Source organism: Procambarus clarkii, chromosome 4 (genome assembly GCF_040958095.1).
Source record: "Procambarus clarkii isolate CNS0578487 chromosome 4, FALCON_Pclarkii_2.0, whole genome shotgun sequence".
Taxonomy (NCBI): domain Eukaryota; kingdom Metazoa; phylum Arthropoda; class Malacostraca; order Decapoda; family Cambaridae; genus Procambarus; species Procambarus clarkii.
Window position 1 is genome coordinate 52,239,188 of NC_091153.1, and position 25,370 is coordinate 52,264,557.

Below are 25,370 nucleotides of genomic sequence, written 5' to 3' on the forward strand. Positions count from 1 at the left end.
GCCAGATAATACAAGGTATCATCTGGGAGAGGAAATTCTTCAGGAGTCAGAGAAGGAAAAAGACTTGGGGGTTGATATCACGCCAGACCTGTCTCCTGCAGCACATATCAAGCGGATAACATCAGCGGCATATGGCAGGCTGGCCAACATACGAACGGCATTCAGAAACTTGTGTAAAGAATCATACAGAACATTGTATACCACATATGTCAGGCCAATCCTGGAGTATGCAGCCCCAGCATGGAGTCCATATCTAGTCAAGGATAAGACTAAACTGGAAAAGATTCAAAGGTTTGCCACCAGACTATTACCCGAGCTGAGAGGTATGAGCTACGAGGAGAGACTAAGGGAATGAAACCTCACTTCGCTGGAAGACAGAAGAGTTAGGGGGGACATGATCACCACATTCAAGATTCTGAAGGGAATTGATAGGGTAGATAAAGACAGTCTATTTAACACAAGGGGAACACGCACAAGGGAACACAGGTGGAAACTGAGTGCCCAAATGAGCCACAGGGATATTAGAAAGAACTTTTTTAGTGTCAGAGTGGTTGACAAATGGAATGCATTAGGAAGTGATGTGGTGGAGGCTGACTCCATACACAGTTTCAAATGTAGATATGATAGAGCCCAATAGCCTCAGGAATCTGTACACCTGTTGATTGACGGTTGAGAGGTTGGACCAAAGAGCCAGAGCTCTACCCCCGCAAACACAACTAGGTGAGTACACATACACACACACACACACACACACACCCAACACACACACACACACACACCCAACACACACACACACACGCACACACACACACACACACCCAACACACACACACACGCACACACACATGCTCAGCTGATACGAAAGTAGATATTTCAAGGTAATTTACATGTAGATGATGCTGTATCTCTCTCACAATGCTATCTGTATACAGGGCAATAACACACAAGTATATATATATACACTCTAAACATTGTATGCTAAACTGTTGTATGTAATATATACACCCCACTGAGGCCTCTGCCCTCCGTGGGTCCACACCTGCTAACAGCATCCCTCCGGAGAATACAGGTGTCAAAACCTGGTGTGAAATTACACCGTCAGGGATCATCCTGTGCGTAAGTTCGAACCCTCATCACGGCCCTTGTGGATTTGTTCTGGTGTGAAATTATTATATTCCTTGGCACAGACTGGTTCCCGTTCGATGCGTTGTTCTAATTCCGGGTTATATGATATATGATCAATTACTGCTTGCGACGCACTTGACTTTACACAAAGTTTACACAAAGAAATCACATTAACGTGATGCAAAATCAGTGGCAGCCATGAAGAGGATTCGAACCTGCACACTGGACACCCCCAAACATTCCTCTTAAATCATGATACAACGATATACTAAAAGGTAATGTAACCTGATATTCGACTGAATCCTATAGGGTTCCTGAGGCATCTTCTGATATCAAATCCGGATTTCCCGCATTTCCCGCATACAATCTGACTGTGGCCGCCAGAACACATGTATGAAAATACTTTGAAAAAAATAATCAAAACAAATTTTTTTCTGATATGAATATACACCATTATTCACCATACACAAACTCGAATGGGGGAACTGTTATGTTGTGCGAATGTTATTTAATATTGTGAAGGCATAGTGACTCACGCTTATATTATGTCATTATTAATATTATAGAATAGAGAGATACAGATAGAGAAGCGCGGGTAGAGGGAGCAGGAGGGAGAGGGGGTGTGAAGGAGGAGAGGAGAAGAGGAAGAGGGGAGGATGAAAAGGAGGGGGTAACGTAGGAAGGGAAGGGGGGAGGTGGAAAGTTACTCAAACATTTTTTAAGAAATGGATGAGACGGGTGAAACGTGAGGGGGGAGGACTAAAGGAATGGAGGAAGCAGGTGGAGGGAAGGAAAGGGGAAAGGGGTAAAGGAGGAGGGGTGGGAGGGATGAAGTGAGGGGGTAAAAGGGATCAGAAGGAGGCAGAACAAAAGACGAACAATAGAGAGGGGATCGTGTGTCTGGGAGATGAACTTAATAGATGGTGTATAGACATATCGTCACAAGATGATTCGACAAAGCTCATTATTCTGCTATTTAAAACACTATATCTATTGTTAGGTTAGGTTAGGTTAGGTTAGGGTAGCTTAGGTTAGGTTAGGTTAGGATGTCTTTGCATAGTTTATACTGTGTTGCGCTCGGTTAGAATAGGTTGGGTAAGGCTAGATTAAATTTTTAAAATCCATTGGCGAACAGTCATGTCGGAAAACCCGACACCATTTAATAACATTACATGCAATCGGCAGATAATATTTCTGCTGTGTTGTATAAACAAGTTACCCCATAGAAAATGTAGCTTGTAGGGAAATTTTTCGTCAATAGAAATCGGGATATCATTGCCACATACTATTATAAATTCACACACTATTGTGTTGGGAATTATTCTTAAATACATTAGTCTTTGGACTTTTACCATCATAAAAACATCTCATTTGAATTAACTTAATTATCAGTATCAAAATAAAGTAAATGTGACCCTTCTATCAGTTACTGATATCTGGACAAAGTTCAAGGCGTCAGTGAGGAGGAAGAGGTCAGCCATTGTTGTTATACCAGAGTCGTGGAGCAAATTCAGCTCCTATAAATTCTCGTGGACGAAGTGTTATGGTGACCAAAGTTCTGCCATCATCAACACGCTGTCAACAATCACAAGGGAAGTGTTTTTCCGAAACCCGTTTATCTAATCATTTTTGGCCAATAATGTTAGGTAGATATTGGGCGAACTGGTGAGAACACAAATGATCGACTCAATAAAGGTAATTAAGCCTTGGTCCTTATAATATCTATTGTACAGTGTTTTCTCTGATATAGCTGTCATATATTAGGATTCTGGCTTTACAGCTAGCGCCCATTAACAGGAACAAGAAGAGGAAGCAAAACTTGATACATCAGTTACCGGGTGATTGAAGCTTGCCTCAAACGAGGATAATTTGGTGCTTACATGCTAGTTATACCTGGTGGACTAAGCCTGCTGTACAATAAGATAAGGAACCTCCTCAATGTATACCAATATATGTAGTTTAATACTGTGGTTTGATTAGCTGCATATATATAAATTTGATATAAACCCCCGCTAATGTGTAAGGATCGATTTGTGAGATTATTGCAGAAATACAGTCCACTTAACATCATACAAATTGCTATCGAAATATATAAATTAACGTAAATATAAATTCTATATAAATTCATATAAATTAAATAAATATAAATCTCACAGGTCGGTTCCCACATTATTTGGTCCTTCGAAACCGGATTATTTGGTCCTTCAAAACCGGATTATTTGGTCCTTTGAACCGAGATTATATGGTCATCATCGAGCCAGTGTATGATTATTTGGTCATCTTTGTACAGGAAGATCCAGTTAACCAGTCGATTCATTATGTATACTAGTGCAGTGTGATTTATAGAATACCAATACGAAGCCAGTCAAAGACCGTCAGCGTAGCTTCGAAGAGCTCTCGACCCCCTCAGCTCAGTCCAGCCTCATCAGCGGTTTCATGGTCACCCACAGATTTGGTGGGTTATTATTCCGTGAAATGACAGCGCTTATATTGAAGCCAGCCAAATTAGTGGCTGTGTCGTCGCAAGATTGTTCACGGATTTCGTGGTTTTAATTTCGCGAAAGATTATCCACGAATTTTGTGGAATTAATTTCGCGAGGTCACTAATAATATTTAATTCTTCTTGAAAATATTAGAAGTTTCATAGAGGCTATTAAGAGGCTATCATCAATAATTGTGTATATTATTTCTCCTAAATAGAGAATTATTTAATATATTGCAATAGTGTTCACAATATATTATTTACCAATTGCCAACCCACAACAGGGTAGGATATACATTGACTAGTGCTTATTGATAACCTAGTCCTCTATTACCATTGACTAATTGAACTATTTATTATTCATACTAGTCTCATTATTACCATAGTCTAGTTATACAATATTTAACAACCTAGCACCATTAATGAATGGTGCAGACCCTATTTTGGGTGTAATTGTTACCAACTCGAGTTGAGTTGTGTATATATAATAATTTATTTATGATCATTACACCTTTGAGTGATTAATTAGTGTCTATACCATCCTAGGGTGATATTGAGGAGCTAGCCTAAAGGTACTTCCAGTGACACTGGTTTATCACTCAAATCATTAGTGTGTATGATTATTGTCGGAAAATCTGACACCATTTAATAATCATTCAGATAATAGCTGTGTTGTATAAACAAGTTAACCCATAGAAAACGTAACTTGTAGTGGACTTACCGTCTATAGAAAACGGGATATCATCACCACATACTATTATAATTCACCATCTATTATGGTGGGAATTATTCTTAAATACATTAGTCTTTGGACTTTACCATCATAAAAACATCTCATATAAATTAACTTAATTATCAATATTAAAGTAGAGTAAATGTGACCCTTCTATCACTTTCTGTCATCTGGACAATGTAAGCCAGGCGTTAGTGAGGAAGGAGGGGCAGCCATTGTTTACTGAGACCAGAGGCTCACGGGAGCAAATTCGGCTCCTGTTAATTTTACTTGGACGAAGTGTTATGGAAACCAAAGGTGTACCATTATCAACACGCTGTCAACAAATCAAGTTAAGTGTTCTTCCGAAACCCATGTATCTTTCATTTATGGCGATTAATGTCATTATTTAGGGTGTCCCGGTTAGAGCATGTGGTAGCCTCAAACTAAAGGTAATTAAGCCAGGTCTTCATTGATCCATGTACAGTATTTTCTCTGATATACCTGTCATATATAGAATTCTGGCTTTACAGCTAGCGCCCTTTTGACAGGTCAAGACGAGGAAGCAAGACTTTGTGCACCAGTTACCAGGGTGATGGAAGCTACCTCAAAGAGGGAAAATGTGGTGTCTACACCCTAGTTATACCTGGTGGACTAACCTGCTGTACTACAAGAAAAGGAACCTCTTCAATGTATGTAGTCTATTACTGTAGTTTGATTGGCTGCATATATATAAATTAATATAAACCCTCCCTAATGTGTAGAGGATCGATTTGTGAGATTATGAGATTATTGCAGAAACACAGTCCACTTATCATTATACAAATTGCTATCGAAGTACATAAATTAACGTAAATATAAATTCATATAAATTAAATAAATATAAATCTCACAGGTCGGTTCCCACAATTATATATATATATATATATATATATATATATATATATATATATATATATATATATATATAGTGTGTATTAATTTTAAGTGCTAACCTCTAGTAGAGGTAGGATTATCGCCTAGTGAGTGCAGAATTTTACCCTAGGCTACCATCAGTACTTGCTCACAATTTATGAGCTAGTACTATCCAATTAACAAGTCACCATGACTACTCCACAGAAAGCAAAGCGTGCTTTAGTAGCAAGTAAACGTCAACTGACAAGAGACCTCGACCAATATGAAAGGTTGTTATATGAGCCTGTAATTAATTATCGTCGGTTGAAAATACCACTATTACAGATTCAAACCCAATTGCATATATTTAAAGCAAATAGGAAATCTTACCACAATCAGGTCCACGACGACGACGACATAGTAGTTGAAGATGTGGAACCATTCCTGTCTGACCTAGCACAATATGAAGAAGAAACTCAAGCCAGGTTGGAGCATTTACACAGGATAATTGAATCAGAACAATTAGCCAGTACAACAAATAAAGTAGATAATGTTATGGATAATCTGGATCGTTTTGAGAATAAATGTCAAGCCAGATTAGATCCTTTAATCAACGAGGATAAAGCTTCACCCAATATTATACCACCAGAAATTAATCAATTCTCAGACAATTTATCCACAGTCTCTGTGGATTCTGAGAACCCAATACCTGAGGCAACTAAGTAAACATGCCTCCAAACTGAAATTAGAGGTGAAGCTGAACCAGTAGTAGAAAATGTAAATGAAAATAGCGACAGCACTAATTTCCCAGTCCAGCTTCCTAGGAATAATGCTGGCAATGAGAAAACTGTCATACATCTTGTACTACAATTGCTGGATTTACCTCAACCTTATCAGACTGCTGACTCATTACAATCCTTCAGCATGGAGTTTGAGTCTCTACTTAGAACATTCAGTCTTAAGGTTGATATAACTACTAGTGAATGGATGACCAAAGTAGTCCTTCAACGAAAATTGTCCTGCGATATACTAGATGAATTATTCGCACATCAACATAACACCATCCTGACAGTACAGGACATCACTGAAGGTTTACATTACATCATAAACAAACGACGAGCAAATGAGTAAGTTAAAGCATCATACAAGCCTTCAGAAATAGAAAATAATAGTCAATTAAAGTGTAATACAATTACCCCAAATAAACATCAGTCAATTACACTCAGGTCAAGTTGCAGAAAGTCTGACAATGCAGCAGAATCCTCCAAGCCTACTGTTACTTGATCACCCAAACCGGTAACTTCCAAACATGCAGTAGGCTGGGGGGACATGTATGTTCTGCAAAAAGAAACATTCAACATACCGTTGTGCTAAATATCCAGACAGAGACATTCGTATTAAGCGACTCCAGGAATTAGGGAGATGTTCAAGGTGTCTCAAGTCACACAACATAGACTATTGTGATACCCAATTCAACACCTGCAACAGGTGTACAAGAGGTAGGCACCATGCAGCACTGTGCAAATATACGAAATTAACGTATTCAAGACCCAAGGTGGAAGATAGCATTCCCACCACAGTACCGTACTGCTAGGTGCAACAAACAATTAGTGTCAAATCGGCAAAGTCCAAAGGTAATACAACTTTGCCTACTGCCCAAATTACCATCCAGAATAAGAGGGCCAAGGTCCATACCCGTGGGTTGTTTGACCAAGGGTCCCAGAGAACATGTCACTAAAAATATGGCAGATGAACTACAATTAAGGCCTGTAGCACAGACGACAATCAACATCTCAGGGTTTCTAACAGATGCCGGACCTCAAGTCTAGCAGGTGGTACAACCATCAGAACGTTTAGGCAGGTACGTCTGTCGAGTACAAGCCATTGTGGTGGACAAAATACCAGTAGACCTACACGTTCAAGGCCTGAGAGCAACAGCCAAATTCCTGAGAAATAGAGGAATAAAATTGGCAGATAATATTAAGTCTGATCACCGCACCGACTTCGGTCTCCTTGTAGGGACAGACTACTACCATCGATTCATCGGTAACCCTACTAAATATCAGTGCATAACCATGTTAAATTCTGCAGGAGGCGAATTACTCTCAGGCCCAGTATCAAGCCTGAGGAGACCTATGCCTGCAGATAAACAATACTAGTAGAAATCTAAATATGTCAGCTGATTATATTTCTCCAGTAGCATTATACTAAGGAGATTACAGCTGACTATAGCAACAGAGGTTCATGTTAATATCATCATTTAAACCTGAAGATGAGTTCATGAGGCCTCAGTGAACAATAGCAAAAACAACTACAAGTCACTGCGACCAATGTCACTGAACCCACTGCAGTCTCAGAACCATTCTTGACTTTAATGATGGGCTATTCAATCCACTGAATCAACTAACTAAATTAAACCCCAATAAATCTGACGACTAATTTTGATACATTTATTATTTAATCAAGATGAATTCCATAGGCCTCAGTGTATATATATCAGTGACCAGTTACCTGAACAAGCTTCAAGTTATATCTAATGTCACTAATCTCACTGCAGTCCCTGAATCATACTTGACTGTAGTACTTGATCACATTCAGTCTTCTGGGTTAAATAATATGTATTTAGGCTTGAATTTTAGCCTTTCAAGAGTTAACAGGGAAATGAAATCGCATTAGACTTCTAACCCTTGCAACTCTAGTACGGGACATCCATCCTGTACGAACAGACGCACAAATGTGTGATTACTAACTACTATCATCAAATTAATCTAATAATTCGAAGGAGGAGTTTCGGTGTTCGTCTGTTCTAAATAGGACTTCGACCCGTGAGCAGCCCCCGGGGAATTATGTCGGACAACCCGACACCATTTAATAACATTACATGCAATCGGCAGATAATATTTCTGCTGTGTTGTATAAACAAGTTACCCCATAGAAAATGTAGCTTGTAGTGGAATTTTCCGTCAATAGAAAATGGGATATCATTGCCACATATTATTTTAAATTCACCAACTATTCTGTTGATAATTATTCTTAAATACATTAGTCTTTGGACTTTTATCATCATAAAAACATCTCATTTGAATTAACTTAATTATCAGTATCAAAATAAAGTAAATGTGACCCTTCTATCAGTTACTGATATCTGGACAAAGTGCCAAGGCGTCAGTGAGGAGGAAGAGGTCAGCCATTGTTGTTATACCAGAGTCGTGGAGCAAATTCAGCTCCTATAAATTCTCGTGGACGAAGTGTTATGGTGACCAAAGTTCTGCCATCATCAACACGCTGTCAACAATCATAAGGGAAGTGTTTTTCCGAAACCCGTTTATCTAATCATTTTTGGCCATTAATGTTAGGTAGATATTGGGCAAACCGGTGAGAACACAAATGATCGACTCGATAAAGGTAATTAAGCCTTGGTCCTTATCATATCTATTGTACAGTGTTTTCTCTGATATAGCTGTCATATATTAGGATTCTGGCTTTGCAGCTTGCACCATTTGAAAGGAACAAGAAGAGGAAGCAAGACTTGATACATCAGTTACCGGGTGATGGAAGCTTGCCTCAAACGAGGATAATTTGGTGCTTGCATCCTAGTTATACCTGGTGGACTAAGCCTGTTGTGCAATAAGATAAGGAACCTCCTCAATGTATACCAATATATGTAGTTTAATACTGTAGTTTGATTAGCTGCATATATATAAATTTAATATAAACCCCCCCTAATGTGGAAGGATCGATTTGTGAGATTATTGCAGAAATACAGTCCACTTAACATCATACAAATTGCTATCGAAATATATAAATTAATGTTAATATAAATTCTATATAAATTCATATAAATTAAATAAATATAAATCTCACAGGTCGGTTCCCACAGGTCACGTGTATGGTGTGACTTGTGTCATTATAAATATGGACTTGATAATACAAAAATAAAGTGATATCATTTAATAATGAAGTTAAATTATTTAATTTTTGTTGTGCCTCTATATAATGTAGTGAGGTGTCTCATGTGAATAATTCTCACATATATTTTTGTCTCTTCAGATGATTACTCCACCGAAACAACAACATGCTTCCCAGCTGTCGTTGTTTCATAAATAATTAGCTCCTTTTTACTCTACAGGGCGCTGGTGGCTGAATGGACAGGACGCTGGATACGTAATCCTGTAGACCGGGGTGCGATTTCCTGTGTCGGAGAGAAACAAAATGGGCAGAGTTTCTTTCACCCTGATGCCCTAGGTACCTAGCAGTAAATAGGTACCTGAGAGTTAGACAGCTCTTCCGGGTTGCTTCCTGTATGTGTGTGTGGGGGGGGGATAATTAGTAGTTAGTAACAATTGATTGATTGACAGTTGAGAGGCGAGCCGAAAAAGCATAGCTCAACCCTCGCAAGCCCAACTTGATGAATAAAATTTGGTGAACAAAGACGTAAGTTCCATCAGGTTTACATAACAAAAGCTGACTCTTTTTCGACATTTCTACCACTTCCCAAAATACGGGAACTTCGTATAACTCAACTGTGAATTAACACTACTTTTTTGGCACTGTGTTTGTGACTAACTAAATACAGAATACGATAACAAGCTCTTGAGCAAACACAACCATGCAGGTTCCATTCGCTTTAAAGACAGTGTAAATGTCACCGTTGTGTAACTGATGAATGATCATACCTGTACGGACGATAGCTGGATGATGCAGTGAACTAGACGAGTCTAGAGACATTAAATAACTCTCTCAAGTGGTCAACATTCACCCCTTTTCTCAAATATTTTCTGGTGAAAAAAAAAATCGCGTACATTTACTAATATATAAATGTTCCTTACGGATAAGGATTTATGGACCTATGTACTGGGTATGTCCCAAAAAAAATTCCAACGGATGAGCAACGGCCGAAAATATTTCAAGCGCAAAGAAATATTCACAAGTTATTCTTAGTCGGAGGAAAATCATTGTTCTATGACGGCGGGGTTCGACCCTGCGACCTGGGTCCCCCCAGACGACCATCGAACCCATGGACCATGATATGCTATAAGTTGTATAACTTACAAAGCCTTTCGTGGTGCCTTGGTAATGCGTGCATCTGGCGATGCTAGTTTCAATCACGCATTCCTACAACAAAGATTTGTTTTTAAGATGTATCATGTATTTTGAATTCACTGTGTATTCTCAATGAAGTCAACAAATTGTATGATTTTAAGGCGTTTAATAAAATTGTGACCTCAACGGGTCATTCCTGCAGTAATGTCACTCGTCGGCACAAGCGTTGCCAACTAATTGTGAGTTGAAAAGGTGCAACTTTGCAATTAACGAGCCGTCATGCCTCGCAGAATATGACAAGTGATGCTACCACCCATCTAATCTATTAAACTAATTATGTCACAGAAATGCATTGCTAATTAAGATGCAAGTGGACCTGAAAACACGCAACCATACGAACATGTGCTACTAGAGACCCGCTGCTTGCAATTAGTGTTGAAATGCAATTAAGTTGCCAGGTGAAGGAAGCTTACCATGCCAGACAGAATTATGTATCAACAGTCGTTCCACAGATCAGCTGATACAACGCTGGGACCTACTGGCACACACTCATTATCACACAAATCAAAACATACTTAGGGACATACGAAGAATGTGTTCGCTACAGATTTGTTGTTAAGGAGTAGCTGTGGATTATGAGATCCTTAAAAACACGAGAATGACGAAAAATACATGCAAAAAGCACCACCCTCCCTTGCTGCCAGGTCTGAGAGGTCTATTGATACAGTAAGGTCAGGCTAGAGCGAGTACAGAGCAGCTTCACCTCGTAGAGATCACACCTGGAGTGTCTAGGACTGAGAGAGATTCATTACCAGCTTCAGGTCACTCCAGATCCTGGCGGTCACTGAAGCAGCGAGGGACACGTTGTGCTGCCCGTGTATGGGCACTACTAAGATTTTGACCTCAGAGATATACGGAGATTTAGGTCTCATATCTAAAAAGATCAATATTTATATTGATGTTTTCTGGTTTTTGAGAATATCTCTGCTCTCAGACCCGAGTATATGGAGAAATATAATCTTGGCAGCAGAGACGGGGATACCTAGGACAAGTTCAGTCTTATTATTGTTGTTTATAATTTGGCTTGTGTGTCTGTCACCACTTTTTCATAAAGGATAAATTTCCACGAGCTTAAGAAAAAAAGAGCCTGAGTCACATAACAAAACTTCCTCGGTGTTTTTAATGAGCATGTCACTGACTCCAGCACAATTAGGTCTGTCAGAGTTGAGTTCAGCCAGTTGTCTAACCAGACAATGAATATAAACATTGTTTCAGTGATATTTGCCAGCTGCTGAAGTGTGTCTTCTTGACCACTGGACTGACCCATCAGGTGTAAACACAAACCCATGTGGCGTTAGGTTAGGAACGCAGGAGACATTTCTAGTGTGAATTCTTTGAGATTCTCTTAATAATCTTGAGAAGACCTAGATTCTCAACATCCTTCTTGGTGGTGGGTGAGAAAAATACGCTTATGGAGAGGCGCAGACAAGATGGATTAAGAAAGAATATTCGGTCTGGATAATTTTTACATAGCCAGTTAATATACGGAGAATGTACCAAATATTCATAACACTCTACGGATAACCAAACCCATATTTTGTTTGCTTCCACTTTGCCTTGAAGGAACATTTTAGAAAAAAAAAATAGATACAAATTTGCCTTTAAAAATTAAGTGTAATTTTAAATGAGAAATTAAAGTTGAGTAATAAATCTGGGTTTTGCCAATATCATAAGAAAAAATTCGCTATTCTGTAACACAAAACTGTTAAAATTACGGAAATCAAATTCAAGTAATCGAAGCAACATTAACTCTATAATTTAGTTATAGACCTGTAACACAATCATACACACATATATACATACATAATATATATATATATTCATAAATATATAAACATATATCTCACAGGGAAACAGAAAAACAGAGCCCAAGCTTAGAACGTATATCAAAAACCTCTTCCAGGAAAGATTTATCTCAATTCAGGTCGCCAAATCAGGTTCAGTTTTTGCTGTTCCCGTTACGTCGACGCCTCACTACCGAGGACCCCGGGATCAATCTCCGGATTGGACAGAAACGGTTGGGATTGTTTCCTCTCACCAGATGCATCTGTTAACCTAGCCTTAAAATACACGTAAACCATGTTCCCTGTAACCACTATCGTGTACTCCTGTAACTTCTTACAATCGTACATTAAGAAGCTCCTTAACAAGTGATTAAAAAGAACATTAAGTGCCTGCTGGATACAATCACTAACACAGATTTCCCCTTGATATAAAGCCTCCTAAAATAAAGACACTGACATAAAACCCCTGATAAATATATAAACATAATGATATCTCAACAGAGCAGTAAGATAACGCAATTTATCGAACATAAACGTGGATGATAACGCCAAGTGGAGATGCCAGAGACCGCCTGCAGGAGACGGCTCATCTGAGCGAGATGCAGATCAAAGCATTTCTCTACTAACAACGACAACAATAACGTGACCAGGAGATCAGACTGGGGAAGGAATACAAGCCTAGGAGATCGTAGCAGCCGGGGCACACAGGCCTAGGAGAGTCCATCAGCCGGAAATACAACCTTAGGAGATCCAACTAACTGGGAAATACAAGCCTAGGAGATCACACCAGGAAAGGAATACAGGCCAGGGAGATCACACTAGCTGGGAAATACAAGCCTAAGAGATAACACCAGCGAGGCAATATACGTTTAGGAGACCTTCTTGTCTGGGAAATAAATAGTTAGTGAGGTAACTCAGCCGGCAAATCAAAACGTTCCACAAGCATCCTGAAACACACAAACAGGTACAAACAATAACAAACAAGACCGTTGGAAAGAGGAGATGCCTGGAAGGGAAGGTGTGAGGTTTTTCACGGTGAGTGTGAGGTGAGGGAGGATTGTGAGGGTGGGTTGTGAGGCTGGAGAGTGAGAGGATACCATAGGGGCTCGGTTTACGTCACCGCAGGGACGGTGTACAGCACTTTGAAGAATTTGACCAGATTGTGGGTTTACCTTTGAGTGTGTTTGAACGTGTTTGGCGCTGCCTTAGATGTCGTGTTGCTTTCCTCCTTGTTTACGCAGTTTACAGTTAACAGTTCATATTTGAACTTTAATGTTGGTCACGTATTTATTCTTTAATTAATAGGTTTGAGAATGTGTGTGACCAACATTTAAGAGCAAATATAAAGTGTAAGTGGCAAACTTTTAGTTTACAGTTGAACTAAGCACAGTCCGAGGGATGTAGAGCCACACTCTTTGTGTACTCACCTAATTGTGCTTGCGGGGGTTGAGCTCTGGCTCTTTGGTCCCGTCTCTCAACCGTCAATCAACAGGTGTACAGTTTCCTGAGCCTATTGGGTTCTATCATATCTAAACTTGAAACTGTGTATGGAGTCAGCCTCCACCACATCACTTACTAATGCATTCCATTTGTCAACCACTCTGACACTAAAAAAGTTCTTTCTAATATCTCTGTGGCTCATTTGGGCACACAGTTTCCACCTGTGTCCCCTTGTGCGTTTGCCCCTTGTGCGTTTGCCCCTTGTGTTAAATAGCCTGTCTTTATCTACCCTATCAATTCCCTTCAGAATCTTGAATGTGGTGATCATGTCCCCCCTAACTCTTCTGTCTTCCATAATTCCATAACGCTTCTGTATATGTGTGTGTGTGTGTGTGTGTGTGTGTGTGTGTGTGTGTGTGTGTGTGTGTGTGTGTGTGTGTGTGTGTGTGTGTGTGTGGGTGTGTGTGTGTACTCACCTAATTGTACTCACCTAATTGTGCTTGCGGGGGTTGAGCTCTGGCTCTTTGGTCCCGCCTCTCAACCGTCAATCAACTGGTGTACAGATTCCTGAGCCTATTGGGCTCTATCATATCTACATTTGAAACTGTGAATGGAGTCAGCCTCCACCACATCACTTCCTAATGCATTCCATTTGCTAACTACTCTGACACTGAAAAAGTTCTTTCTAACGTCTCTGTGGCTCATTTGGGTACTCAGCTTCCACCTGTGTCCCCTTGTTCGCGTCCCACCAGTGTTGAAAAGTTCGTCCTTGTTTACCCGGTCGATTCCCCTGAGGATTTTGTAGGTTGTGATCATGTCCCCCCTTACTCTTCTGTCTTCCAGTGTCGTGAGGTGCATTTCCCGCAGCCTTTCCTCATAACTCATGCCTCTTAGTTCTGGGACTAGTCTAGTAGCATACCTTTGGACTTTTTCCAGCTTCGTCTTGTGCTTGACAAGGTACGGGCTCCATGCTGGGGCCGCATACTCCAGGATTGGTCTTACATATGTGGTGTACAAGATTATGAATGATTCCTTACACAGGTTCCTGAACGCCGTTCTGATGTTAGCCAGCCTCGCATATGCCGCAGACGTTATTCTCTTTATGTGGGCTTCAGGAGACAGGTTTGGTGTGATATCAACTCCTAGATCTTTCTCTCTGTCTGTTTCATTAAGTACTTCATCTCCTATTCTGTATCCTGTGCCTGGCCTCCTGTTTCCACTGCCTAGTTTCATTACTTTGCATTTACTCGGGTTGAACTTCAACAGCCATTTGTTGGACCATTCACTCAGTCTATCCAGGTCATCTTGTAGCCTCCTACTATCATCCTCTGTTTCAATCCTCCTCATAATTTTTGCATCGTCGGCAAACATTGAGAGGAACGAATCTATACCCTCTGGGAGATCATTTACATATACCAGAAACAGTATAGGTCCAAGGACTGACCCCTGCGGGACTCCACTTGTGACGTCTCGCCAATCTGAGACCTCACCCCTCACACAGACTCGTTGTCTCCTGTTGCTTAGGTATTCCTCTATCCACCGGAGTACCTTCCCTCTCACTCCAGCCTGCATCTCCAACTTTCGCACTAGCCTCTTGTGTGGCACTGTATCAAAGGCTTTCTGACAATCCAAAAATATGCAGTCTGCCCACCCTTCTCTTTCTTGCCTTATTTTTGTTGCCTGGTCGTAGAATTCAAGTAACCCTGTGAGGCAGGACCTGCCATCCCTGAACCCATGTTGATGCTGTGTTACAAAGTTCCTTCGCTCCAGATGCTCCACTAGTTTTTTTCGCACAATCTTCTCCATCAGCTTGCATGGTATGCAGGTTAGGGACACTGGCCTGTAGTTCAGTGCCTCCTGTCTATCCCCTTTCTTGTATATCGGGACTACGTTAGCTGCTTTCCAAGTATCTGGCAGTTCCCCTGTTGCCAGTGATTTGTTATACACTATGGAGAGTGGTAGGCTCAGTTCTCTTGCTCCTTCCTTTAGAACCCAAGGGGAGATTCCATCTGGGCCTATAGCCTTCGTCACGTCCAACTCTAGTAAACACTTCCTTACTTCCCCACTGGTAATCTCAAACTCTTCCAGTGGTTCCTGGTTAGCTATTCCCTCACTTACCTCTGGAATTTCTCCTTGTTCTAAGGTGAAGACCTCCTGGAATTTCTTATTCAATTCCTCACACACTTCCTTGTCATTTGTAGTGAATCCTTCCGCCCCTATCCTTAATCTCATAACCTGTTCCTTTACTGTTGTTTTTCTCCTAATGTGGCTATGCAACAATTTAGGCTGAGTCTTTGCCTTGCTTGCGATGTCATTTTCGTATTGTCTTTCTGCCTCTCTTCTCATCCTGACATATTCATTCCTGGCATTCTGGTATCTTTCTCTGCTCTCCAGTGTCCTGTTATTCCTATAGTTTCTCCATGCCCTTTTACTTTGCTGCTTAGCTAGCCTACATCTTTGATTAAACCATGGGTTTCTCATCTTCATTTCTCTGTTTTCCTTTTGGACTGGGACAAACTTGTTTGCTGCGTCCTTGCACTTCTGCGTGATGTAATCCATCATATCTTGGGCCGTCTTTCCCCTGAGCTCTGTTTCCCATGCTATATCTGTTAGGAATTTTCTTATCCCCTCATAGTTTCCCTTTCGGTAAGCTAACCTTTTGGTTTCGGTATCCCTCCTCGAGTTCAATAACCCTTCTTCAATCAAGTACTCAAACACCAGTACACTGTGGTCGCTCATTCCTACTGGGTCCTCAAAACCGATTTCTCTTATGTCGGAGTCGTTCAGAGTGAAGACTAGGTCGAGTCTCGCTGGTTCGTCATTGCCTCTCATCCTTGTGGGTTCTCCGACATGCTGCGTTAAAAAGTTGCTTGTCACCACCTCCAATAGTTTGGCTCTCCACGTATCCTCGCCTCCATGCGGTTCCTTGTTCTCCCAGTCAATCTTTCCGTGGTTGAAGTCGCCCATGATGAGCAGGTGGGATCTATTTCTACAGGCAGCAGAGGCTGCCCTCTCAGAGGCTGTGTGTGTGTGTTTGTGTGTTTGTGTGTGTGTGTGTGTGTGTGTGTGTGTGTGTGTGTTTGTGTGAAGGAATATAACTGTGAACAATAATCATCTTTAAATTCGAAAAGCTTAACCCCAAAACGATAACATTTTGTCTACCTAAGTAAAGAGGCTCACCCTCTGGGCTCCGGCTATCCAACGACCACTCTTACTGCCCTCCTGGGATAGCACACTCTTGCCACATAACAAAACGCCAAGTGTTGCCACATAAAGATAGCCAGAAGAGTGATCGCAATGTTTCGCTACCAGGAGGAGTTCTCGCCAGAGATTATCTGGTATAACATACTTGATAACAGCCAAACACAATCTCATCACCATTTATATATAACATTAAAAAAATGTGTTTAACGCATCTCTTATAACAGTTATTTTGATAAAATGTTATTATTTTTATGCCTGATATATTTATGAGTTTATTAATTATTTTTTCATTGATAACTTTTGTGTCAATTTTTTTAATATTTTTTGGGGGGTGTTTCACTAGTTCGTTACATTTACGTGTTTATAAGATTGGTCTTCAATGTTATGGAGAACATATTTATAACGCTGTTCATTTGTTGTTGTTATTGTTTACGTTCTGGCGTTCAAGACGGAGTGGGGGGGAGAACAGAGAGGGGTAAGGAAGAATGAAGAGAGAGAGAGAGAGAGAGATTGAGGGAAAGAGAGAGAGAGAGAGAGAGAGAGAGAGAGAGAGAGAGAGAGAGAGAGAGAGAGAGAGAGAGAGAGAGAGAGAGAGAGAGAGAGAGAGAGAGAGAGAGAGAGAGAGAGAGAGAAAGGGGGGGGGAAAGAAAGCTGTGGGAAAAGAACTGAGATATGATGGGAAAGTGCAGAGGTGCAGAGATAGGTGGGGATTGAACAGTAAGAGGTGCGGAAGAAGAGAAAGAGGTTGGGTGGAGGAAAGAACAGAGAGAGATGTAGAAATAACTGAAAGAGACATAGAATAAAAGTAAGGGAAATCCTGGTCGCAGATGACTCAGATGATAGTCGGAATGGACCAGGAAATTATGCTGTTTGGGGAAGGAAATTGTTTGATATATTAATAGAACACACACACACACACACACACACACACACACACACACACACACACACACACACACACACACACACACACACACACACACACACACACACACACACACACACACACACACACACACACACACACACACACACACACACACACACACACACACACACACACATGATCTACCAGAGGGTATAGAATCGTTTCTCTCAATGTTTGCTGATGCAAAAATTATATGGAGGATTGAAACAGAGGATGATAGTAGGAGGCTACATGATGACCTAGACAGATTGAGTGAATGGTCCAACAAATGGCTGTTGAAGTTCAACCCGAGTAAATGCAAAGTAATGAAACTAGGCAGTGGAAACAGGAGGCCAGACACAGGATACAGAATAGGAGATGAAGTACTTAATGAAAAGGACAGAGAGAAAGATCTAGGAGTTGATATCACACCAAACCTGTCTCCTGAAGCCCACATAAAAAGAATAACGTCTGCGGAATATGCGAGGCTGGCTAACATCAGAACGGCGTTCAGGAACCTGTGTAAGGAATCATTCAGAATCTTGTACACCACATATGTAAGACCAATCTTGGAGTATGCGGCCCCTGCATGGAGCCCGTACCTTGTCAAGCACAATACGAAGCTGGAAAAAGTCCAAAGGTATGCCACTAGACTAGTCCCAGAACTAAGAGGCATGAATTACAAGGAAAGGCTGTGGGAAATGCACCTTACGACCCTGGAGGACAGAAGAGTAAGGGGAGACATGATCACAACCTACAAAATCCTCAGAGGAATCGACCGGGTAAACAAGGAAACTATTCAACACTGGTGGTACGCGAACAAGGGGACACAGATGGAAACTGAGTACCCACATGAGCCACAGGTACATTAGAAGGAACTTTTTCAGTGTCAGAGTAGTTAACGGATGGAATGCATTAGGCAGTGATGTGGTGGAGGCTGACTCCATACACAGTTTCAAATGTAGATATGATAAGAGCCCAGTAGGCTCAGGAACCTGAACGTCAGTTAACTGTCAGTTTAGAGGCGGGACCAAAGAGCCAGTGCTCAACCCCCGCAAGCACAACTAACTAGGTGACTACAACTAGGTGAGTACACACAGACACACACACACAGACACACACACACACACACAGACACACACACACACACACACACACACACACACACACACACACACACACACACACACACACACACACACACACACACACACACACACACACACACACACACACACACACACACACACACACACACACACACACACACAGAGTAAATGCAATGAAACAGAGTTTTGAGAACAAGAGCCGAGACAAGGCACCAAATTGGAGAGAAAATCCAATAATCGGACAGAGAAAAAGACCTGGTACTAGACACTACATCGCACCGGTCCCTGCAACACCGCATGTCAAACCAACCCCATCAACCACACATGGTTAGGTTAGGTTAGGTTAGCTTCGGTTAGGTTAGGTTAGGTTAGGTTAGGTTAGGTTAGGTTAGGTTAAGTTAGGTTAGGTTACCGACAGAACAACTGCTTTCTGGAACCTGGTTCCAGCGGATTCGTCGAATCCCTTATATGTCATCTCTATCGTTACTGTTATAACGGTAGAGGTGACATACATATACGTTACATACATATATGACGTCATAAAATATACGGAAGATGGAATATACGTCACAAAAGTGAAGATGGAAACAGGTCAAAGGTCGGCCACCAGCCGGACTAGTCCCAGAGGTGCAAGGAAGGTTTACAAGGAAAGATTTTCTTCTTCCATCTCCTCTTTACCTCCCCTTCTTCGTCCACATTTTCCACCACATTAACTATGTATCTTGCCAAAGTTTCCAGCAGAGCCGCGAAGTGATGCGAAGTGGGAGAGGGGGAGAGAAGAGGGAGGGGAAAGTGGGAGAGCAGGGAGAAAGGGAGAACATGCAAAGAGGGGCAAGAGGGGGGGGGGGGTCAAGGTGTGAGTGTGAAGGAACAACCAAGAGGTTAGGGAGTTATTTTGAGGCCATGCAGGGAGAGGAAGGAGATGGAGAGCAAGAGTAAAGGACAATAAAGGGATTGTGAAGAGACAAGATGGACTGGATGGAATTTATGTAATCTTTCCTCGTAACGTATACCTCGTCGTTCTGGGACACGTCTGGTGGCATACTTATGTGCCTTCTCCAAGTTAGTCTTATGCTTGAGTACATATGGACTTTTGCTGGAGCTGCATACTCCAGTATTGGTCTCACACATGTTATATACAAAATTCTGAATCAATCCTTACACAAATTTTTATAATTTCTAAAGGCAGTGGTTATGTTAGCCAGTATTATATGCCGCTGATGATATTCTTTTGATGTGGCCTTCAAGAAACAGGTTAGGAGTGATACCTGGCTTTAGGCTCCTTCCATCTACTTTCATTAATTTAGATATACGTAAGTTAAACTCTAGTAGCCACTTGTTGAACCATTATTTAAATTTGTCCAGGTCATTTTTCAGCCTCTTGCTGTCTTCGTTTGTCTTAATCCTCCTCATAATTTTTACAGCATCGGTAACCATTGAGAGAAGTGATTCTCTTCCCGAAGGCACCGATTACACTAGTGCAGGATACTCTGTGGGGTTATCGCATGGTTGTCTAGTCGTCTGTTTCACTTCTCTTTGAGGTTGCTGTCCTACTAATGGAGGGTTCCCCACTCCCATCTAAAGTTATCGATCTGAGGCATGTGGATCCCAGCCACCATCTCTTTGCCCCTCCTTCTGCCCTTTCTCTCCCTTCCACCGTTATGTCCCTTTATAAGAAAAAAATTGTATCCCGTTATGTGCAAAAGTTTATTCTACTTGGGAGTCAGTGAGGGAAGTAAGGGAGGGAAGGTGAGGATGGAGTGAGGAGAGAGTATGAGAAGGGAATGAGGGAGAGTGAAGGGTTATAAGATGAGTAGATTTTAAAAAGAGGAGACAAACCCAAGAAGAGAGTATCAGAAGGGAGAGAATACGAGGCATGAGGGCAGGAGGGAATAAAACGCGAGATGAAAAGAGGAAGGGAGAGGAGGGGAAGAAGAGAACGTGAGACAAATATGAGAGAGACAGTGAAGATGACCCAAAAAATTTAGTCCATATAATTGTTTTAATTATAAATCGACAAGTCAACAGTTACAAACTTCAAAAAATATGAGAATTAGGCGGTACCAATGGTTGCATTGCTAGATACTGTGGGCGGGGAGTGGGTGGCGGGGAGTGGGTTGGTAGGGGGCGGGGAGGGGGGGAGGGGGCTTGGAATGGGCGGGAGGTGGTAGGATCTTTGGCTGGGGAAGGCGAAGGGATTTTCGCATTAAGGGAAAGGAGAAGGATTTGTGGGGTACACTGGCCATCGATGAGGCCATTTTGAGTCGGTACGAAAAGTGGTGGGAGCGGAAAATGTCCTGTGGCGGTAAGTGGCTGGCTGACTGGCTGGCTGGCTGGCTGGCTGGCTGGCTGGCTGGCTGGCTGGCTGGATGGCTGGCTGGCTGGCTGGCTGGCTGGCTGGCTTGGTGGCTGACTGACGGGCTGGCTGGCTGACTGGCTGGCTGACTGGCTGGCTTGGTGGCTGACTGACGGGCTGACTGGCTGGCTGGCTGGCTGGCTGGCTGGCTGACTGACTGGCTGGGTGGCTGGCTGACTGGTGTGCTTGGTGGCTGACTGGCTGACTGACAGGCTGGTTGGCGGACTGACTGACTGACTGGCTGACTGACTAACTGGTTGGTTTGGCTGGCGATAACAACTATGGCCAATCGCATTATCTGGAAACAGTGGCAATGTAGAAATACTAAATAACACTGAGCAAAATAAATGGTAGATAAAGAAGACGTAGAAATTGTCAGTCACCTGAATTACCAGACATCTGTAACGGCCGAGACGGACAATTTTTGTACAGAAGTTTTAGTAAAAGTTGTGAGGGAAGGTAAGAGGCTGGATCAATTAAGACCCGTGCTAGGAAATGGTGTATGGTAAGAGGTGCCAGGAGGCTGTATTAAGAGCGTAGTGCGTACCTTAATGTGGGGTTGTGAAACGCTGGTGTGGTATAGAATAAATTTTTATTGAACCAGGAATTGAATCATTAGAACCAGGACTAAACGAAAAATAACTGCTATGAACTCTCTCGGGAAAACCATTTTTTTTAAGGAGATCAATCGCAAACATATCAATTTTTCAGCAGTGGTAAAAAATATATGTAATCTGGCATACAGACAACACACACACACGTGCACACACACACACACACACACACACACACACACACACACACACACACACACACACGTGCACACACACACACACACACGTGCACACAGCACAATTAGGTGAGTACAATTAGGTGAGTACACACACACACACACACACACACACACACACACACACACACACACACACACACACACACACACACATTGAGAGGCGGGACCAAAGGGTCAAAGCTCATCCCCCGCAAACACAACTAGGTAAGTACAACTAGGTAAGTTCACACACAAATGGGATCATGTGATAATAGACCAAAGGGACAGTACACAATGAAGGGGAACTGCCTACCTGTGATGACTCAAGAAAGAGACCGGGGCGTGGACGTAACACTTAATCTAACTCCCGAGACCCATATAAATAGGATTACGACAGCAGCGTACTCTATACTGGCGAAAGTTAGAATATCAATCAGAAACATTCAGAGTGAAGAGGCTTTTAGGGCGCTTTACACTGCCTATGTGAGGCCAGTCTTAGAGTATGCTGCCCCATCATGGCGTCCCCTCCTGAAGAAACACATAAGGAAACTGGAAAAGGTTCAGAAGTTTGCGACGAGACTCGTCCCAGAGTTACTAGGGATGGGATATGAGGAGCGCCTGAAGGAACTGAACCTTACGACACAAGAAATAAAGGGGAAAGGGGAGATATGATAGGAACGTATAAAATACTCAGGGGATGGACAGAGTGGAAATGGGTGAAATGTTCACAAGGAATACTTACAGAACGAGGGAACATGGGTGGAAGCTGGAAACTCAGATGGCCCCCCCACCCCCCCCCCCCCCACCCCTCTCTCTCTCTCTTCCCTTGCTCGAATACCAAGAGACTCTTTAATTAATTCGAATAAGAAAACTAATTGAGATCCACAACTCCATCAGGAAAGTTGGTGTGGGTTCTTATTTGCTTTGTCCACCTCCCTCCCACTCTCCCTCCCTCTCTGAATCCCCCGTCCCTCCCTCCCTGTTTCCTTCTACAGCCTGCTTCTCTGTCCTTATCGTATCATTATCTTAGTCTCTCCAGCCTTTCTCCCTCCATCTCTCCTCCCTCAACCTGTCACTCTTCGTCATTCTCTTCATCAGCCCCGCACCCTCCTTCACTCTCTCTCCCTCAAACTTCCCCTACTACTGACTCCTTCTCTCTCCCTGCTCTCCCTCCAGCGACTCCCTCACTCCGTCCTGACGCTTAAAATGAAATCCCTCTTTCCCTGTTAACAACTGATTGTTCCATCCCTCCGTCACTTCGAGCCATCGTCCCTGCTTGGTTACTGTCTGTCAAGCGCCTGTCTGTCGTTTGCCTGTCCACTGCTTGGCTGTCTACTACCTTCCTGCCTGTCTACTGTCTGCCTCATTCACCGTCCGTCCCTCCCTAATGAGGTAAGTTGGCCGAAAGTTGCCCTAAGGTAATGACTCAGACTTATAACATTTAGGTTGACAGGGAAAAGTTATCTGGACCTGATGATTGTCACCATACTGTGGCCGGTGTGTAGGCTGATAAAGGCAATTTATATGTTTTGTGTGTGTGTGTGTGTGTTTGTGTGTGTGTGTGTGTGTGTGTTTCTGAGATTCTCTGCTCAGCGGTGTGTGATGTCGTCAGTGGTGTGTGTGTGCGTGTGTGTGTGTGTGTGTGTGTGTGTGTGTGTGTGTGTGTGTGTGTGCGTGTGTGTGTGTGTGTGTGTGTGTGTGTGTGTGTGTGTGTGTGTGTGTGTGTGTGTGTGTGTGTGTGTGTGTGTGTGTGTACTCACCTAATTGTACTCATCTAATTGTGCTTGCGGGGGTTGAGCTTTGGCTCTTTGGTCCCGCCTCTCAACTGTCAATCAACTGGTGTACAGATTCCTGAGCCTACTGGGCTCTATCATACCTACATTTGAAACTGTGTATGGAGTCAGCCTCCACCACATCACTTCCTAGTGCATTCCATTTATTAACTACTCTGACACTGAAAAAATTCTTTCTAACGTCTCTGTGGCTCATCTGGGTACTAAGTTTCCACCTGTGTCCCCTTGTTCGTGTCCCACCCGTGCTGAAGAGTTTGTCTTTGTCCACCCTGTCAATTCCCCTGAGAATTTTGTAGGTGGTTATCATGTCTCCCCTTACTCTTCTGTTTTCCAGGGATGTGAGGTTCAGCTCCTTTAGCCTTTCCTCGTAGCTCAATCCTCTCAGTTCCGGGAAGAGCCTGGTGGCATACCGCTGAATCTTCTCTAACTTTGTCTTGTGTTTAACTAGGTATGGACTCCAGGCTGGAGCTGCATACTCCAGGATTGGTCTTACATAAGTGGTATACAGGGTTCTGAAAGATTCCTTACACAAGTTTCTGAAGGCAGTTCTTATGTTGGCCAGTCTAGCATAGGTGTTATACTCAAATTCTGTCAGTTGAAATGTAACCAATCACAGGCAAGTAGGCCTCTGACGTCATGCCAGACAGAGGAGCATCAAGCATGCTCCCAGCAGCCTCAGTTATCCTCACAGACCCAGAGTAGGTGGACCTCGGCTGGCCAGTTATACACCTGTTTGCCTCACTCAATAAATATATACAGAAGCGACTACTGTGTCTACATTCAACCCGAACAAGGCAAACGAATACTGGTAGCAGCAGTGGGATCCAGAAATTTTTTTCTGGAAGCAAAAGTTCCAGTACCCAGCATCGCCTCGTGTTCCAGCCAAAACCGCCGCCACCGCCACCGCCATAAGCCGCCATCCTGCCACCCACGCATCAAATATTGTGCCAGACCGGGGTCCTGCCATCAACCACTACTCCAGGCTAACGTTTTAGAAGTAAGGGTCAATATTTTCCTGTGAGAACGCTCACTCATCAGTGAGGAGGAAGGAAGCTTCCCGCGCCAGCCATTTTTGAACCTCGCGCCACCACGTGGGAACCACCTATTACACCCACCACCACCACCACCGCCACCCAAGCTGACAGTATCAAGCTTCGTGAGGGTGCAAGCTACTGCAATCGTCGTCAGCCATCGTCAACTGTATCAACTGGTTATTCCATCGTCGCAATATTGTCGTCGTCAGAATTTATCTTCGTGCCTCTAGCGTGAACAGTGTGGGGTCCCTGAGTCTCGCGCCACCGCCGCCAGGAGCGCTGCCGTCGCATCCAGTTTGTAAACACGCCTCACATGGGCCTCTTCAGATCTTCACGACGCTTCTCCTACTTTGGCTACTGGTGATCCTCATAAATTACAACCCTGAGATAAGTAATTGCTAGTTGAGAACAACGTGCCAAGTGTTAAAAAGTGACTTATGTAATAATTCCCATAATATCCTGTGAATTAACCATTCAGTGACTTGTTAAATATTGGAGCTGGTTCAGTACTGCACTCCCCACAGTTTTCCTGTGTGATTTCAACATTCCTGCTTCTTACAGTAATTTCATTGAATTTTAATTGTTCTCCTAGAGTGTTATTGGTAAATTCAAATTCCAGTGAATTAAGAAATCCTTGTTTTAGTAGCAGTTAAGG